Raw genomic sequence first — 20356 nt, 5'->3', positions numbered from 1 at the left:
GCTTTGGGTAGAAGCTGATTCCCTAGAGCCAGCTCCAGGTTTGAAGAATGTGTAAACTACTGTGCATTAAAGAGGGGAGAATTTTGTAGGTCCAGGGTTCAGTTTTGCAGGGCATGGGGGTTTGGAGGATGGGAAGCATTCACGTGTGATAAAGGCTTCCCCAGGATCCCATATCTTCCTAACTCACAAACATTTGCTCACTCTCCTCTGTGTGTGTGTTTGTGTGTGTAACTCTATAACTCTATGGTAGTATACGTTCAAGCCAAATAGAGACAACATGAACAGTTGCAGAAACAAGGGAATGCAGCTGATGTCTTGCTCACATTTTGGAGTTCTTCCTGTTATCCTCTGACAGTGGGTACAGCTGGAAATAAACTACTCCAGAATGTAGTCAGAAGTTCCTCATCATGGTGGCTGTCAAGCCAACCTGCCTTGGTGCCAGAGACTGGGAAAGAATTACAGACTAATCTAGGTTTTTAATATGGAAGCCAAAATCTTGAAAAAAAAACATTTCCAAATATAATTTAACAGTACTTAAAAAAGGTTTTATTTATTTATTTGAGAGAGAGCGAGAAAGCAGGGGGGAGAGGCAGAGGGAGAGAGAGAATCCCAAGCAGGCTCCCTACTGAGTGCAGAGCCGATGTGGGACCCCATCCCACAACCCCTGAGATCATGACCTGAGCTGAAATCAAGAGTCAGACAATTAACTGACTCAGCTACCCAGGCGCCCCTAATTTAACAGTACTTTTAAATAATAATACAGATCAGCTAAGTGGAGTTCATCTCAGGAATGCAAAAATGATTCAATATTAAGAAATCTATGGATATAATTCACATATGTATGAAAGAGGAAAACATCATATTATCTACATGGATGCCAAAAAATTTTACTACCTACAGTACCCATTTCTGATTTTAAAAACTATAGTAGAAGGGTGAAAATTTGCTCTTTTACATATGATTTAAATATGTGTATGTCAAAGTACCAGTTAACATCATATTTGATGCTAAAGACAACAGATCAATAAAGGAAAACAAACAACAGATGAAACTGACCAGGCACTCACTCTGATTCTCCCTTTAACCCATTTCCCTCATAAAATCTTGTATTATTTTCACTTTGTCTTCTATTTTCCTCAATCCCTGTTTATTCCTGGGATTTCCATTGCTCAGCAAACAAGAAGGTGAGTGGAAGGCAGCATGGAAAACTTATACCTGGGCTCCTTCTGTGTATCTTTTTCACCTGCCTCTTTTCTATTGGGAGTATTAAGGGGATTTTTACGAGATTTTTCCCCCACTCACCTTCCTTCCTCTTATACTGTTTCTGGGGGTGGGCACTGGGATGAACTAGAAGCATCTAGAACGCTGCTCAGTCAAGAGGATAGTGGGAATCTTCTGCCTTTCTCTTTTTTTGATGGGATTTGGTTTTTTCCTCATTAAACTTTTGTTTTAATGGGTCTCAAAATTCTGTGACAGAGTTTTGGTCAAGTTGTTTCCATTAAAAAGTACTGATTTTAGGGCGCCTGGGTGGCTCAGTTGGTTAAGCGACTGCCTTCGGCTCAGGTCATGCTCCTGGAGTCCCGGGATCGAGTCCCACATTGGGCTCCCTGCTCAGCAGGGAGTCTGCTTCTCCCTCTGACCTTCCCCCCTCTCCTGCTCTCTCTCTCTCTCTCATTCTCTCTTTCAAATAAATAAACAAAATCTTTAAAAAAAAAGTACTGATTTTAAAAACTAATTACTTAAAATTGCCACACACAAATACACACAAAACAAATGGTCCATAAAACATTCTTTCCTTCTGAAGGTTTTACAATGCATTTCTCATTAACCAGTCTTTTACTATTAAACTTAAATGGCCAATTGACAAAACAGTTCTGAGACTGTTCTTCCAACCCTGATGAAGACTGGGGTATAATATTCATTTAGCCTTCTGAGCTTTCTGGGCACACTTGGTGACCTTGCCAGCTTCAGCTGCCTTCTTGTGCACTGCTTTGATGACACTCACAACAGCCATTTGTCTCATGTCACAAACAGCAAAACAACCCAGAGAAGGATAGTCAGAGAAGTTCTCAACACACATAGGCTTGCCAAGAACCAATCAACGATGGCAGCATCAACAAATTTCAACAACTTGGGACCATCTTCCAGCCTTTTTCAAGAACAACAACCAATCTCCTCCTTCAGCACAGCAAACCTGCAAGCAATGTGAGCTGTGTGACAATCCAGCACAGGTGCATATCCAACACTGATTTGGCCTGGATGGTTCAGGATAACAACCTGAGCCGTGAAGCCAGCTGCTTCCACTGGTGGGTCATTTTTGCTGTCACCAGCCACACTGCCACAACAAACGTCTTTCACAGATACGTTCTTGACATTGAAGCCCACATTGTCCCCCAGAAGAACCTCACTCAAAGCTTCATGGTGCATTTCAACAGAATTTACTTCAGTTGTAACATTGACTAGAGCAAAGATGACCACCATGCCAGGTTTAAGAACACCAGTCTCCACTCGGTCCACAGAGACAGCACCAATACCACCAATTTTGTAGACGTCCTGGAGAGGCAGACACAAGAGTTTGTCAGTTGGAAGAGTTTGTGGCAGAATGCAATCCAGAACTTCAAGCAGTGTGGTTCCACTGGCATTGCCATCTTTATGGGTGACTTTCCATCCCTTGAACCAAGGCTTTGTCACCATTCCAAACAGAAATTGGCACAAATGCTACTGTTGGGCTTGTAGCCAATTTTCTTAATGTAGGTGCTGACTTCCTTAATGATTTCTTTGTATCTCTTCTGGCTGTAGGGTGGCTCAGTGGAATCCGTTTTGTTAACACCAAAAATTAGCTGTCTTACACCCAGTGTGTAAGCCAGAAGGGCAAGCTCACAGGTCTGCCCATTCTTGGAGATACCTGCTTCAAATTCACCAACACCAGTGACAACAATCAGGACAGCACAGTCAGCCTGAGATGTGCCTGTAATCATGTTTTTGATAAAGTCTCTGTGTCCTGGGGCATCAATGATGGTCGCATAATACTTTGCTGGTCTCAAATTTCTGCAGGGAGATATCGATGGTGATACCACGTTCACGTTCAACTTCCAGTTTATCCAAGACCCAGGCATACTTGAAGGAGCCCTTTCCCATCCCAGCAGCCTCCTTCTCAAATTTTTCAATAGTTCTTTTGTCAATCCCACCATATTTGTAGATCAGATGACCAGTAGTGGTAGACTTCCTGAATCATCCAATGACGATAATGTTGACGTGAGTCTTTTCTTTTGCATTTTGGTTTAGGCTTAGTGGTGGTTTTCACAACACCTGTGTTCTGGTGGCAAACCTACGGTGGAAAAGTTGATGTGAATTTTTAAAGATTGTGATGTGAGTGAGACAACTCCCCCTGCTCCCTGCACACACGCACACCTTTTTTATTGCTACTGCATAATTTGTGCTGCTTTTAATCCCCCCATTTTTGTGGTCATTAATTTTGAGGAGAGATGATCTTTCTGAACTCTCTGTCTCTTTTACCCTCAAGGTCTAGAATAGATACATAATTTAAAAAGAGAAACGGCAACTTTCATAGGAGAGTGAAGGATCCGTGGATTAAGACCCTATTCTATTTTATCTATAAAATGGGAACCCCTGGAGTCTGCAGTATCAGGTTGGCTATGAGCCTGACTATCAGTAAATGCAGAAACTCTTATCTAGGTGAGAAGATACCAGAAACCAGGTATGTTATTGGGGAATGCAGGACAGGAACTAGAGAGGGGCCTTTTTGTCCATCTTTAGAACTTGCCACAAAAGGTTGCAGCAATGGGAGCCTCAAAGGCAGAGGAACAACAGAGATTTAAGAAGGAATTTATGGAGTCACACCTTCAGTGGTGGATTGAGTGGATTTAGAGCTGTCAACCCACTGGTTCCTGTGACAGAATGCCTGGAAACATTCAGATGGCGACTCGGCAGTAAAGAATGTTGTCAGGAATCATATGTCAGATTTCTAAACACACCCTGATGGAAGGAAGAAAGACCTCTGCATATGTGTGAAACCAGAAGGACTTGTGCCACAGGCACAGGGCAGACGGGGAGCTACTGGAAGCAGTCTGTGAAATCGGGCTCTGGTGGAGCAAGTTACAAGGAAAGCAGAGCACTACTGAGGAAACAGAGAGGCCTCCTGTTTCTTCCTGATTCTGTCAAGGAAGCTAAATTCAAGAGGTGGAGAGGGAAGAAACAGGATCGAGAGTTTTCTGGGACCAAGATTTGGTAGTAGAGTGGTCAGATGTGGGCAATAGAGTGGAAGCAGGCATAACCCAGGATGCTAAATTCTTGACCACAAACTTCTAGAGAGTGAGAATAGGCAGGTCTCACTGCTGAGCAGGAGGGCCCTTGGAGCAAGTCCAAGGCCATGATCAAGACTATGCCCCACTTTTTCTCTAGTGTGGGGCCTTAAGTCATGGTTAGGGTTGTGATGACCAACACACCTTGGTAGGTCACAGCTGTTAGGAAAAGATTCAAGTTCATGGCTTTGGGGGACTCACTGAGTATGAAATGTACATCTCTGCATTGGCTGCAAAGATGATGGGCTTGTAGATTTTATATATATATAATATCTGTTTATCTATGTATGTAATATCTGTTTATCTATAAAATCTGTTTATCTATATATAATATCTGTTTATCTATATATAATATCTGTTCATCTATATATATAATATCTGTTTATATAATATCTATTTATCTATCTATCTATAAGATACTGTCCTTGTGGTAGAGTCCCTCCTTTAATCATGCAGATATCAAGGAGGGCAAAGGTGATTGAGCCAAAAAAGATCTCTTTGGCACCCTAGTCCTCTCCTCCTCTCTTGCAAAAGTAAAAACATTGACAGACTAGTTGAATAGTGGAGAAATTAGTGATGTCTGCAGGTGGCAGAGTGCTGGGGATCGAGTTGTATGTTTGCCTTGCATCAGGCTCTGGAGTAGTCAGAATAAAGGCTCCCGAAGCTGTTCACCCTAACCCCTGGAATCTGTGAGTATGTCACCTTACATGGGATTTTGCAGCTGTGATTAAGGACTTTGAGATGGGGAGTTTATCCTGGATCATCTGGGTGGGTCCAAAGTAATTGCAAGGTCCTTATAAGAGGGAAGCCTGAGGGTCAGAGTCAGAGAGAGAGAGATGCTACAGCACTGGCTTTGAAGATGGAGGAAGGCGCCACAAGCCAAGGAATGAAATGACCTCCAGAAGCTGGAAATGACAAGGAAAGTCATTCTCCCCTAGAACCTCCAGAAGGAATGCAGCCCTGCCATTTCATTTCAGACTTCTGACCTCCACCACTGAGATAATAAATCTGTGTTGTTTTTAGCCATCCAGTCTGTGGTGATTTATTCCAGTGGCCATAGGGAACTCATACAGACTTCTACTCAGCCCTGCAAGAGGAAGTGTTCTTAACTATGGAGCCTCAGCCCAGGCCTACTGAATCCAAAACTCTAGGGAAACTGTAGTTTTAAAACCTCTCCAGACAATTTTGATACCTAGCCAGGGATGAGAACTGCATCTGTAGAGGTTCTTTTCTTCCTCACCTGCCATTACTGGGGACTCAGGCCTCAGGGAATGTGTTTGGGGAGGGATTTATGCTGAACCAGGAACACAACCCTTTTGTGAAGCAGAGAACATAATTTCAAGATACAGTAGGGGAACAAAAATTCTTTATTTTTTTATTTTTTTTATTGTTATGTTAATCACCATATATTACATCATTAGTTTTTGGTGCAGTGTTCCATGATTCATTGTTTGCTCATAACACCCAGTGCTCCATGCAGAACGTGCCCTCCTCAATACCCATCACCAGGATAACCCATCCCCCTCCACCCTCCCCTCTCGAACCCTCAGTTGGGAACAAAAATTCTTTTTCCTCTACTCTCTTTGGTTCTCTTGTTGGGGCCCTATAAACTGGGCTGACAAAACACAAGTCAACACAAGAAAACCAAGCAGAAGTTCATTAGCATGTGCACCACCCTTACCCCTGGAACACTCAGAGATGAGTAACTCAAAGGGGTGGTTAGAACTTGGGCTCATGCAGCATCTCAGCAAGGGAACACTAAAGTGTTAGAGAAGCAACAAGACAAAGGAAAAGAACCTTGAGTCTCTGGGGATCCCAACTGTGGGAAGGCACATTATGGAAAACTAATAGTAAATAAAAGCTTGTTAGTAAAGGTTGTTATGTACACTTCTCTGGTGCTGTCTCCAGGCTGATTAAGGTCTAAAGTTGTCTCTAGTGATTGATTTTGGTCCTTACTAGTAGAGAGGGGAGGAGGATACCTTTGTAAATGTATGTCCTGCTTCTAGGCAAATAGGGGGCAGATAGCTTTTCTTGTTTTTTTTTCTTTTATTTATTTATTTTTTATTGTTATGTTAATCACCATACATTACACCATCAGTTTTTGATGTAGTGTTCCATGATTCATTGTTTGTGCATAACACCCAGTGCTCCACGCAGAACGTGCCCTCTTTAATACCCATCACCAGGCTAACCCATCCCCCCACCCTCCTCCCCTCTAGAACCCTCAGTTTGTTTTTCAGAGTCCATTGCCTCTCATGGTTCGTCTCCCCCTCTGACTTACTCCCCTTCATTCTTAGATAGCTTTTCTTGTATCTTCTTCTTCTCAAATGCCTTCAGCTCAAAATAATCATTATGCGAAAGTGGCATATTTTGGGGTGGCATGTTCTGACACCCTATAATACCTAATACCTTAACTATTTCCCATAATCCAGTATGATTCATCCATTTAAAAAAAAAGATTTTATTTATTTGTCAATGAAAGAGTGAGAGAGAGCACAAGTGGGGGGGCAGCAGGCAGAGGGAGAAGCAGGCTCCCCACTGAGCAAGGAGCCCTATGCAGGACTTGATCTCAGGACCCTGGGATCATGACCTGAGCCAAAGGCAGACACTTAACTGACTGAGTTATCCAGGCGTCCCAATTCATCTATTTTTTTGAACAATAAGAAGGCACAATAAAAATAATTAAAATCTAAATTTTAACAATTTCAAATTCACCTTTTGTCTCAGATGCTATGAATTTTGGGGGGAGCTTAAGATATAATTTATTTTTAGGAGAAAAAAATGTTACTGCTTGAAAGGAAAAGCTACAATATATGAATAATAGGTATTAGAAAAAAACAAAAATTCCAAGCAGATGTCTCCATTTCTCCCTCACACACCTTCCTCTGGGCACAGCACAGGTGAGAATACTCAGTGAGGTGCCACCAGGATTTCAATGTCTATCACAGTTATTTGTCCTTCTGCAAGGGATGAGCACAGATGTAATTCCAAAGAAAAATTCAAGGGTTTTCCTGATGAATTGTCACAAAAGGTAAGTGCATTTCTTTCTATAGTTGTTGTGCCTAGATTAGTGCCCAACTAAGAAGAGAATGCTTAATGGACTATCTGATTAAAGAAAAAATTTCATTAAAATAATCACTAGTTTTATGCCAATTCATAGATACAATGTAATGTTACCAATTTGTTTTTAAAAAGAGCTCCAGAAGAATATAAGCCAATTACTTAAGTAAAAGCCCTATACTGCACCACAGAATAAAGAACATTGGACTTAATTAATCACAACATCTGTTGTATGAATTAATCTACCATGAAGAATTAATGGGAATGCCCTTCAAGAAGAACACCAAGGAGAGAAGAGATGAATAACTTGATTTACAAAAACAGGTGGTGGGCAGGGTTTGACCTACGGGCTCATTTTGCCAATACCCATCCTAGAGCTAAGAATGTGGTTTAATTTTAAAACAATTCAGAGAAGTCAAAGGAATAATAAGTCAGGATATGTGAAAATTATATGAAATTCAAATTTCTGTGTCCATAAACAAGGTTTATTGGAGCTTGGTCACACCTGTTCATCTGTGTGTTGCCCATGGCTGCTTTTGCTGGACAATGGCAGCATTGAGTAGTCGTGACAGAGACTGCATGGTCCACAGAGCCCGGAGCATCTATTATCTGGTTCTGGCTGACTATGTGAGTTAAAACTCAGCTCCCTACTTAGTAGTCGTGTCACCTTGGACAAGTCCCTCTAAGCCTTAATTCCTTATCTGTAAACATGCAGGTCAACACTAGGGTCCAAGTGGGGAGCATTCAGTAAGAGGTAAAGATCTCCTGGGGACTTTCACGTAGATGAATCCTTATTGGATCATTTCCCCTAGTCATGTTAAAATAGAGATATCTCAGGATCCTTGGAGCTTAAAATCAAGTGTCCTCTGAGCTGATTTCTTTTGGGAACTTAGGAAGCCTAAGAATGAAAAAACAAGAATAAGCCATGGGAAAATGGGAAAAATAGAGTTTGGAGTTGGAAGTTTTGATCCTCAGAATCCTCATTTGTCAAATGAGATGTAAAACATTATACAAATATATAGTGTTGCCAGAGTAATGTATTTGGAGCATACTTATACTAAAAAATTATTTGTTTTTTAATTGGAAATCTAAATTTTACTGGGTACACTGTATTTTTATTTGCTAAATCTGTCAATCCTATATACAAACCTTAGTAATTTTTAAAAATTACTAAATATAATCTTTACTAAGAAATATATTCTATCAGTCTATCATTTCCCCCCAAACCTTCCTATGAAAAAATTACTCTGCTTCGTGTTATAAAAGGGGGCCAAGAATGTGTAATTTTAGAACCTACTAAAATTTGCAAACTGACAGCTAGAGGGAGCCAAACTGATAAAGAAACAGAAATGACACCCTATATCCTGGGCTGATTCGTCTTCCTGCACAGATTCAAAAGGAGCCCTATGTGAGGATTAATCACTTTTGGGAAAAGTATATATTTTTTATTTTCTTGAACTAACATAATTAACACATTCAGTGTCTAAAAAAGGTAAACAACAAATGGGTTTCAACAAAAGGAAACCTTTCCCATTTGCCCCCCGGGGTGGAGTGGGGGTGCAGCAGGGAGTAGCACACAGACTTACATGAAATAGATGAATTCCAAAGTCTAAGACTGATTACGTAATGCATTTAACCTAACGTTATAAACAAGAATCTAATCTGAGAGATGGTTTTAGTGAGCCTGAAACAGCACAGGAAATCTCCCAAATCTCTCCTCTCAGCCCAGGAGATGTCATCCTCCCCAGTGGTTCTCTCATTAGAGGGGATATCTTAGCACACATTTGTCTTGCTGTTGCTCCCCAGATCTAAAAGAGAAAGGATTTTTCTATTTTCCCTTTCCTTTTCAAGGGATTCCCTTACACTCTGGTTTAAAGTAAAGTTGTTCTACTTTTAAATTTTTCAAATGATCATCCATTGTTCAAAATTATGTGCTTATAATAATCTATGAGCCAGCCAGATTTGCCTCTTGAAACATAAAGAGAGAGTATTTGGAATTTAGAAAGTCCATTCTCTTTGAAAACCTGTTTTGTAAGTGTGATCTTCAAAATTCTCAAATGCAAAGACAAGACTGCAAGAAATATGTAATATTGTCTCTTTGCCTTTCTGCCATAAGAACGATAATCTGACCTAAGGCAAATGGATGCTGCCAACAGAAGAGAGGGAGGTCATATACCTGGAGGTACAAGGAGAAAAATACATCATGTATTTTAAAGGTAATATCCATTACAGTGATTATTCAGCTCCAAAGTCAACCCAGCTTTATCAAGTATTTCTTACACCTGATGTTTACCCAGTGGTTATTCAGATACAAGCAAACAAATAGTTCCCAAGTTCTTGCACATATAATCTCAAGTAAGATGTACAAATGTCCCTATTATTTGGAGGTCATTCAACCCTCCACAAACATTGGAACAAACAAATGGAAAATATTTCTCCATGCCTGAAGTAAAAGTATAGTAGAAGATTAACTAGGAATCTAAATGGAAAAATAATTTTTCTTTTTTTAAAGATTTTATTTATTTATTTGACAGAGAGAGAGAGAGAGAGAGAGAGAGAGAGATCATAAGTGGGTTGGGGGGGCAGAGGGAGAGGGAGAAGCAGGCTCCCGGCAGAGCAGGGAGCCTGAGGTGGGGCTCGATCCCAGGACCCTGGGATCATGACCTGAGCTGAAGGCAGATGCTTAACCGACTGAGACACCCAGGCACCCTGGAAAAATAATTTTTCTAAAAGAATTTTTCAAATGATCATTCATTGTTAAAAATGATGTCACTGAAATAATGAAAGAACTCTTGATTGGGGGCAGGGGCATGGTGATCATGCCATCTGCTGGATGACTGGTTAATGTCAGACAACGCCCTGTGAGCGCTGGGAACCAGGTGATGGGCAGGACAGCCATCTTGCTAGTAACCCAGGAGCTGGAACAATGATATCTTGGGAGTTATTAACTGTTTTAAAAGATTGACTAGCAATTTGCAAGTATATAGTAAACATCTGTGGAAATAAAGACCAACAAAATGAGAAAAGCAAAAGCTATTTATTGTGAGCTTGCTATAGTAAGGGAGACAGCCGCAGTCCCTTATGTTTTGGCGGGGACTCAAAGGCAGGCAGAGGATTGGGCAAGCTTTATAAAGTGCACAGAGGGGAGGCTTCAGGAATGCCCTGTTGGAGGCTGTTCGCAGGGGGAGGCTGTAGGAAGGCTAACTAGAAGCAGGGCATCCTAGGTGACTGGTTAGGGTGCCTATTTGGCTTTCTCTGGTTGGTCATAAATCGGAAGCAGGGACAAAACTTAGGGAAGCTGTCAGTCATTAATCAAGTTCTGGCCATTTTAGGCTGATTGTTATAGAAGTTATTGTTTAGCTTCCTACATTGTCGGAGATAGCAATCTTGTTCCCTGTAAGTCTGATTTATAGTAGGCTGGCTTCCTGGGTTGTTTATTGTGGATAAGAGATTGGTTTCCTAAGCAGGTTGCTGCAGGTTGTGGGTCAAAGTTTTATTTTCATACATGGTCTGGCCGTTGCCCATTTGTATATTCAGTCTCTCATATCCCATTCTTTAATCTATATAACGGAAGGAAAAACTAATCAAACACACCCAAAAGGTGTTGGTGATAGGTCAATTTTAACATTTTAATCATCATGCTCTTTTAGAATTAAGATATTTAAACTTCAGATATATTCTTCATTCAAATAGGTCAAGGTGCAGATCCTATAGAGAAATCATTAATGTTCTGAAGCCAATGTCTTAAAATCATGCACTTTATCAGGTAGACTGCAAAGGTATATATACTATTATATACTATATAATAGAATCTAAGCTCCATGAAGGACAAAACTTTGTTTTGTTCTGCACTTTTTCCCTGGCACAAAGAGCAGGGTCTGATACATAGTAGGCACAAAAGAAATATTTATTGAATGAATTAATGCATGTTTCTAACTTTTTATAAATTTTATTTAATTGTGGTAAAATACACATAACATAAAATTTACCCTCTTAACCATTTTCTGGTAGACGGTTGAATAGTGTTGAGTATGTTCACATTGCTGTGCAACCAATCTCTAGAACTCTTTTTATCTTGCAAAACTAAAACTCTGATCCATTAAACAACTCCCTGTTTTCCCTTCTCCCAACTCCCCAACCTGTCTTTACAGTGTTTGTCTTTTGTGACTGGCTTATTTCACTTAGCATGGTGTCCTCAAGGTTCATGCATGCTGTGCATGTGACAGGATTTCCTTCCTTTTGTTAACCTCTTTCTCACCCCACCCTCCCAGTAGGAAAGATATAATCTGAAAATAATGAACTCATAACAGTGTCCTTGTTTCTCTTACTTCCCTCATTTTCAGCATTTGGAAAGGGGTTCTCACCATAAGCCTCATTTTTCTCATCTGTAAAATGGAATAATAATATATACACATGCACACGCACACTGATCTAGCCCTCATGCTTGATGCAAAGCAGGAAGTGAGAGGCTACCAGTCCTCTCCCCTGATCCTCCTCTTGAGCTGTTTTTTTCCTCATTCCATCTCCCCCTACTCAATTCCTTTCTCTCCTTTTTTGACCTTCTTGGGACCTAAAAGAGGGAGGGAACAGAAAAGAGCCACTACATAGGATTTCAAAGGACTTTACTAGGGGGCAGAGTAGAGAGATGCGTGAGGGGTGGGTCTTGAAATGCACAGGTCAAGGTCTAGGTGGGAATGATCACTGTGCCCAGGACAATGTAGGACTCTGGCGGGGGCGGGGGGGAGGTGGGAATCCTTATAATAATATTCTATCATATGGATATACTACATTTTGTTTATCCATTCATTTGTGGGGTTTTTTGCTTGTTTTAAAGATTTTATTTATTTATTTGAGAGAGAGAGTGTGCACATGGGCAAGGGGGAGGGGCAGAGGGAGAGGGAGAAGCAGGTTTCCTACTGAGCAAGGAGCCCGATGTGAGACTTGGTCCGAGGACCCTGGGATCATGACCCGAGCCCAAGGCAGATGTTTAATTGACTGAGCCACCCAGGCATCCTATCCATTCATTTGTCAATGGCCCCTTGGGTTGCTTCCAACTTTTGGCTATCCTGAAGAGTTCTGTTATGAATGTGAGTGTACAAATATCTCTTTGAGAGCCTGCTTTCAATTCCTTTGGGTAGATATTGAGAAGTGGAATTGCTGAATTATATGGTAATTCTACTTCTATTGAGGGGGAGTGCAATAGTATTTTCTATAGCAACTGTACTATTTTACATTCTTACCAATGGTGCACAGGCAGGTTTCTTTTTTTTTTTTTTAAAGGTTTTATTTATTTATTTGAGAGAGAGAGAGAATGAGAGAGAGAAAGCACATGAGAGGGGGGAAGGTCAGAGGGAGAAGCAGACTCCCTGCTGAGCAGGGAGCCCGATGCGGGACTCGATGCAGGGACTCCAGGATCATGACCTGAGCCGAAGGCAGTCGCTTAACCAACTGAGCCACCCAGGCGCCCCACAGGCGGGTTTCTAACTCAAGTTTGGTTACCTGGTTTGTTGCCCTGGAGCAGATTAGAAGCAGTGAATTAGAAGGAGTCAGCAAGTAAAATAATAACATGAAGTATCATCTGGCGATCTAATATTGAGTGATGAAAAGTTCTAAGAAACAAAATTGGTACTGGATTATTACAATATTCAATAATGGATACTCTTAACGATGCTCTGGAGCTGGAATTGAAAAGCAAGTTATGTTTGATTTCCATTATATAAGGAGGCAGGCATCTACATATATTTTAGAAATATATCCATTGATAATCTAATTATGTAGGTATTGAAGAGTTTAATTTTATTATTATTTCAAAAACTAAGAGTTCCATCAAAAATAGCAAAATTTTTTTAAAAGACTTTATTTATTCATTTGACAGAGAGAGAGCACAAGCAGGGGGAGCAGCAGAAGGAGAGGGAGAAGTAGGCTCCCTGCTGAGCAGAGAGCCCAACACGGGGCTCGATCCCAGGACCCTTGGATCATGACCTGAGCCGAAGGCAGACACTTAACCAACTAAGCCATCCAGGCGCCCCTTTTTTGTTGTTGTTTTTTTTAAAGATTGAAAAAATGGTGAAATATTTTGAAAGATTGGTCTTTAATGAGGTAATTTTCATTTATCCAGAAATTTCACTTACATGGAATGGAGCCCTTCCCTATAATGCCATATTAGTGGGATGTTACTATTTCCATATATAACAGTCATACAGATGCCTTTTCAAATATAAATCGTGACGTACTAAGTACAAATAGTAAACTAAAACAACATTTTCAGTTAATGGTGTCTGTGTGATTGCAAAATGTTTATTGATTAAGGAAAGAGGGAATCCATTTAGCTGGGAACAATCTTGGGGAGTTGAATAGTAAGATATATAGGACACTTGAGGGCTGATGTTAGACTTTTCAGGCTACTATAGGATTCCTCAGGTTGTATCCTTTCTCTTCTCATCTCATCTTTCTCCAACCCAAATTTACAAACCAAACCATTGAAGAATGACAAGTCTAGCAATGAATTACCATTTTGGGTGCATATATTGAACTGCCTCCTGTAAGGAATGCCAGGAATCTGAAGAAAGCTAGGAGGTAACATATGCCCTGAGGGGGGTCATGACATAGTTACGACACATAAGGGGCATTATTACAGTGTTGTGAGGGGCTGCACAGGGGAGGAATGGGTAAGAGTCAGGGAGAGATGTGCGCTCCCTCCCATGCTGGAGCCACTGCCACCTCCCCATTCACAGCTGGCTGGCTGACAGGCTTGTCCAGAGGCAGCGAGGCAGAGGCATGGCGGTGAGCACTGTGCATGGAGAAACGTGAGAGGATCCGGGCCACAGGTCACTAGGAAGGATAGGTGATCTGGGAGTCAAGCGTAATGTTCGTCAGAAAGGTTGGTGGGGGTTCACCAACAGAGACTGAAGCCAGGGAGATAAGCAAGGTTAAGGAACTCAAAGGGATCTGAATAGAAGGTATTGAAACTGAGAATAAACAAGTAATTAATAGTTAAAATATCAGGAGTCGCTCAAGTATGTGTGGGGAATATCACAAACAATGAGGCTGTAATTTCATCTCTTGAGTTGGGAAAAAGCTGCTATCACTTTGTTTGCTACACAACATGGTTCCTTTGTAAAGGAGGGTGCATTGTTATTCCAGGTTCACGGGTGAGGAAACTGGGCAGTGAACCCAAGCCCCTTCAGTCATATCAACATCAGAAGCTGAGCTAGGACTGGAATTCACTGCCCTGGAGCTTTTTGCTACCAGGTGAGCCCTGATCCTGTAATTTTCCAGTGCTAAAAAATCTCTTCTTTCCTAGGAAAAGCTTTTGTTTCTAATAAATGTATTATGTTTTAATGGGCAGTGGGTTGTGGGGACAGGTAACTTGTACAAACATATCCAGTAAAAGTCCTCAGCAATGTTGGCTTAGAAGTGGCCTGAATTTACGTGACTTGGTTGTTTAAAGTCTTGTTTAGAGACACTAGGTTTTTGATGCCTTACACTGAGACTTCTACTCAGTAATACAGTTTCTATATTAACCAGTAAGTATGTGCTGGACTAATGATTTTTATCTAAAATGACGGTATTCATCTGTCTTTTTAGGCAATAAAGCAAGGGCTTTTTCATGTATGCTTGACCTTCAGTGGAGATTGCAGAAAATCACAAATGTAAGACTATTGAGATTGTTGTTGTTTAAAAGCTTTTTAAAAAATAACTAGATTGATAGAAAATGAGTCTCGGTCACATTTTATTTTTTACCTGAAAGTTCCTTTATTTGGTAGTTGAATCTTAAAACCTGAGTTACTTCTAGTTAGTTACAAACAAAATAGTTCAAGGCACCTGCTGTATTCTAGAATGTTCCACAAACAAGTGTAGTTTAGGATTTGTAATAATAATTAATAAGATACCATGGTGGAATGGACTAATTTCTTCTCCCTACCTCACCTTTTATGGTAGGGAGTTCTTGTAGAAAAAATGACCTGGGAGCTTTACAGAGGATCCTCTGGGTTCTAAAGTGAAGGGCGGAATGAAGCCATGAAGATCAGAAACCTAAAAGGCATGTTTCTCAAAATATGGCAGTCCATTTGTCATCAATCAGAGAATATTCCTGGGCCTCATTCTTGTACTACTTGAGTGAAAATTTGAGGGAGAAAAGTTTGCTATTGTGCACATTAAACAAGCTCATCAGGTGGTTTTGTGCATGTTACTTTTGAGAACCATTGCATTTGAAGAGGTAAGACCAGATTCTTGTTAAGGTCAATTCTGCCTAACACAGGTCTTCCAGATATTCTTATCATTTCCATGATCTCTTGATGAGAAATGTTTCACCTAACTTTTTTAACACTCCTGAAGAAACAGATTTATGTGTATTTGTAGCATTCCTTTTCAATAAATGAAAATACATCTGGGAGGATTAGAGGGGTTCTCACCTATGTTCACATCTCACACCTGACAGACAGTTGCTCTGGCATCGGGGAAGTTTGAGTTAAGACAGTGTTTCTCAAGCTCAAGTATTTAATGGGCTCCTTTTAAGGAAAAAAATGTGAACCTCAGAATTGTGACTTAAGTTTATTTTTTATAATACTACATATATGAACAAATATAATATTAGATATTAACTAGTTATGAGGCTAAATCTTACTGATGTCTGAAGCCTAAGCAAGATGTACAAGTGAAACACAAACAAAACTATAAAACTAACAAAAATTCAAATTGGCAACATTGATGCAAGACAGCTGCTGTTGTTTGCTGGAACTAAATTGTTCGTGTTAAGTTTATAGCAGAAAGATGTAGCTTCGGGTCCAATTCTATTTTTGATTAAAGTAACATGACTACAGACAAGGCTTTGTTTGCTAAATCTGAAGAATTACACTTCGTACTTAACCAAACTTTCTAGCAAGTGATCCTAATGAGGTCTTCCTCCATCTTTCACACACCCACAGTCCTCTAGATCAGGGGCTTCTCTTTTTTCTGTAAAAGGCTAGATAGTAAATCCTTTAGGCTTTATAAGCTAAGAGGCAAAATGGAGGTAGATACTTACAGAATAAGAAAATGTCTTGTCACACAAACAGGTACTGCTGAATTGTGATATCAATCATAAGCATGTGATTTTAAGAACATTAACTACTTGAGCCATTTATAGAATTCTATGACGTTCTTTCCTTGATATGTGCCTTTTCGCATGTAATTGTAGATTAATTGGCTCAATTGACAGTTAAGTGGAAGCTCCTCAATTGTACAATGAATGGATTTTGAAATATGGGGCTTTTCCTTTGCATGTGGAGTGAGGTCCAAAAAATACTGCTGGAACTGTAGGTTGAGCTTGGAAAATATATTCTCTGCAAATTTGTGTGGGATAGAGATTTCACTTCTTGTTTTAATTTTTGACAACATAGGAAGTAAATACAGCAGTTTGATGTGACTTGTGAGTCAAACAACATTAGCTGTCATCAGAATGACTTGACTGCAGTGGAAGTTTTCTACAGAAGCGCAGCTTTGCCTTATGGTTTTAGGCTCAATTCGTTAAGAAGCATCAAGCCTGCAGCAAAAGCTAATTTCCAAAGTCATTCAGAGTTAAATCACAGTGACTGAAGAAAGTCCTCATTCAGAGAAATTTCAATCTTGACCCTGAGCTGAAAATAATCTCAATAAAATTTCATCACCTCTCAACCGTCACACTGCTGTGTGGTAGGGCAAGTAGAGATTTGCTTTCACTTATGACAAAATTTATAGAACTGAAGATTATTAAGTCTGTGAGAGTAGAAGTTCACTGTCGAAACTACCAATTCAAAAACACGTGTTATCAAATATGTTCCTCAGAAGTAACTGCTGATAAATAGTACAATGAACACAATGAGGTCTTTAAACACCTTGCATTTTCAAAAACTGCAAAATCATTCAACTAAGCCCTTTTCTTCTCCACATACATTTTTATCACCATCTGTAGTAGCACATCTTAGCAGATTCCACTTCAGGTTGTACTGGATTAGTATTTTCTCGCTGTTTTTGAAAATATTCTCAGTTATAATTGTTTCATGGAGACCATTCATAGAGCTGGAGCTCAGTGACTTCAGATCTGGCACTGACTCATTGAATAAACAACAACAACTGAACAGTATGTGGGTTTATCAAAAGCCAAGGAAGACCACTTGAAATCATTTGGCTTCTTTTTAAATTGACTATTGATGTTGCTTCCAATGTCCTCAACTCTTTGAGTAACTTTTTGCCCAAAAGTTAATCGTTTTAAACCAGTTTATTTTCTCTGGACATATTTCTTTGACTTGGAATCAAATATGACTTAATTAACACCATTGGTATATGACTTGCTTTAGCCAACAAACGAGCTATTTGGAAACTTTGGTTGCAGCTTCATTTCAAAAAATTTTGTGAAAAAATTCTACTATAATGAAGTATTCTTTCTTATACTTCCTGCTTTCTGTGACATGCTTTCCTGTGAGTTGGGAAAATTGTTATCAACAGAGGCTGTATTTTTAGCACAGCTATAACACCACTTTATAATAGATACAGTTCCTTGTCATCCAATTTGATGACAAAATAATCCACACTGCATTATGTCTTACAAGTGTAATATTTGAAGTTTACTTTTCTCTCCATTTTTTGTCTTGATATGATGGGCATGCCCTGGTCATAAAAAATTATAAAAGGCTGTGTTATGGCAATATGCATGGCAATCAAAATGCTGTTGAATTAAAGCTGTGTCACTGTGTTTTGAGGTGGGCTGAGCAGTTTGCAAAGCAATACAGTACCACCTACCGTTCTGTCACAATGACTCAGCTGTCACTGAAGTACAAAATGTGTAGACAGATGAGTATGGCCATGTTTCAAGAAAGCTTTATTTACAGACACTGAGAAGAATTTCATGATGTTCACATCACAAGATACTATTCTTCTGATTTCTTTTCCGGTCATTTAGGAATGTAAAAACCACTCTTAGCCTGAGGACCACACAAAAACTGGCAACAGGTGGGATTTGGCCCACAAACTATAGTTTACCCACCACTGCCCTAGATTTAAACACAGGCCTTTTAAAAAATTATGACCTTAACTTCTGTCATCCCTCCCAGAGTGGAGTTGTATTTTCAGCCTAAATCCTTAAAAGTAGAAAAAAATGTGGTCTCCTAGACATTTCAAGCACAAGCAACCAGCATAGTTTTTGAAAAGGAGACCCTGAGATATCACATCGCTATGGAAATTCACTTGCTTTTCTCACCCCTAGGACAGTCTTCCACTAATGTCTCAGAAAGAAACCAAAGCCAGCAAGGTCAGAGAAAGCACAATTTCTATGTCAGAACCGAGAATTTGATCCAGTTTGTCCTTTGTCTATTTCCATTTCCAATGCATTTTCTGTGCTTTTCTGGGCCCTTCTCCCCCCAAAGCACTTCTCACCCTCTAGCAGTATCATGTTACCTGATCATTCTTATCACAACCAAAGCAACTGATGAACTAATTCCTGCTAACTCTTCTCAGAATCCATTTAAGACAAGACTCCAAGAGGGAAGAGAATCTTGAATCATGGGTTTCATTTTGGGTCAAAGCACAGAGCAAATCTGACATGTAGGAGTCTACCTCCGGCAACACTGACCATGCTCCTGCCATAGCCCCATTCCAGGGTGGATTGAAACCATGCCATCATTCTCACTGGCCCCTCCCCTCTTGGAATTGTAGTAGTGTGTCAAGTCTAGGACCCAGATCAGGGACTAGGTTGAGAAAGCATCCAGTTGGCAAACCCTAAGATAAAAGTTTTTCCTGAGATAAAGGTTCTTAACATCAGCCATGCATGAGGACCACCTACAAAACTTTAGAAAAATGTGCCTGAGCCCCACCTGAGCTTGATCAGATGGTTTTCCATGGTTTAGAATCACTGCCCAGTCTCATCTCCAGGCAGGGCCTGTCACCAGGGCATAATTTCCTTCTACCACACCCAAATCCTGACTAAGGCTAACTGAAGGAATCTCTTTCAGGATCCCTGAATTACCTTAGAATCTAACAGTTACATTTAAAAATTGGGGGGATTCCTGCAAGGCTTGGTGTGTTAAATAATGAATAGCATAAGCATCACACCAAGCATATATTACAAAAAAGCATTTTTACTTTCTTAAAGTGGATGTTGAGAGATTTATGTCTCTAATTTTAAGAATGCTGATGATATGTCTGGGAACTGTCCACAATAAAAATCTTAGCAATTAAAGGATTAGATATATATTGAGAATATTAGTAGACTGCAGATATGTGGTAATGATGATAATAATGTGAGGAAATAATTTGGAGCATATTATGTACTAACCTATTTGTTTTCTTGACAAAGGGGGAAAAGTTAGATAAAGGGAGAAGAAAGTTGGAGATTAGGGTTTCTACAATACTTTTGGTTGGAGATCTCTGGGTTTTTTCTATTGTCACTTATTAAACTTAGGTTTGTGGTTTTTGTATTTAAATTATTTATTTCTGGGTGCCTGGGTGGCTCAGTCGGTTAATCATCTGCCTTTGGCTTAGGTCACGATCCCAGGGTCCTTGGATTGAGTCCTGCATCAGGCTCCCTGTTCAGTGCAGAGCCTGCTTCCCCCTCTGCCTGCCACTCCTCCTGCTTGTGCTCTCTCTCCCTTTCTCTCTCTGTCAAATAAATAATTAAAATCTTAAAAAAATAAAAATAAAATAAATTATTTATTTCTTTGGAGGCATTTTGCCTGTAGTGACTCCCACGTATACTGGATTTTTACCTTGCACAGCCAGAGTTGGGAACCAATGGAACAGAGCATTAAAAAGACAATGCCAGGGCACCTGGGTGGCTCAGTTGGTTAAGCGACTGCCTTCGGCTCAGGTCATGATCCTGGAGTCCCAGGATCGAGTCCCGCATCGGGCTCCCTGCTCAGTGGGGAGGCTGCTTCTCCCTCTGACCCTCTCCCCTCTCATGCTCTCTCTCACTTTCTCTCTCTCTCAAATAAATAAATAAAATCTTAAAAAAAAAAAGACAA

At 40.1% G+C, this 20356-nt stretch overlaps 1 protein-coding gene across 1 annotated transcript in view; it reads left to right on the top strand.

The window, feature by feature from the left end:
* The first annotated feature begins 14027 nt into the window (after positions 1–14027).
* The window catches only part of CCNY (cyclin Y), a 304247-nt gene continuing 297918 nt past the window's right edge, over positions 14028–20356 (top strand). The window contains exons 1-2 of the mRNA XM_073885514.1: positions 14028–14165; positions 14526–14633. The gene's annotated coding sequence lies outside the window, so the exon portion shown is untranslated. The remainder of the gene's footprint in view (positions 14166–14525; positions 14634–20356) is intronic.

The sequence above is a fragment of the Callorhinus ursinus genome, unplaced genomic scaffold (assembly GCF_003265705.2).
Source record: "Callorhinus ursinus isolate GAN/ISIS: 27379988/994484 unplaced genomic scaffold, GSC_fseal_2.0 scaffold62, whole genome shotgun sequence".
NCBI classification, from domain to species: domain Eukaryota; kingdom Metazoa; phylum Chordata; class Mammalia; order Carnivora; family Otariidae; genus Callorhinus; species Callorhinus ursinus.
This window is presented reverse-complemented; position numbering and strand designations above follow the sequence as displayed.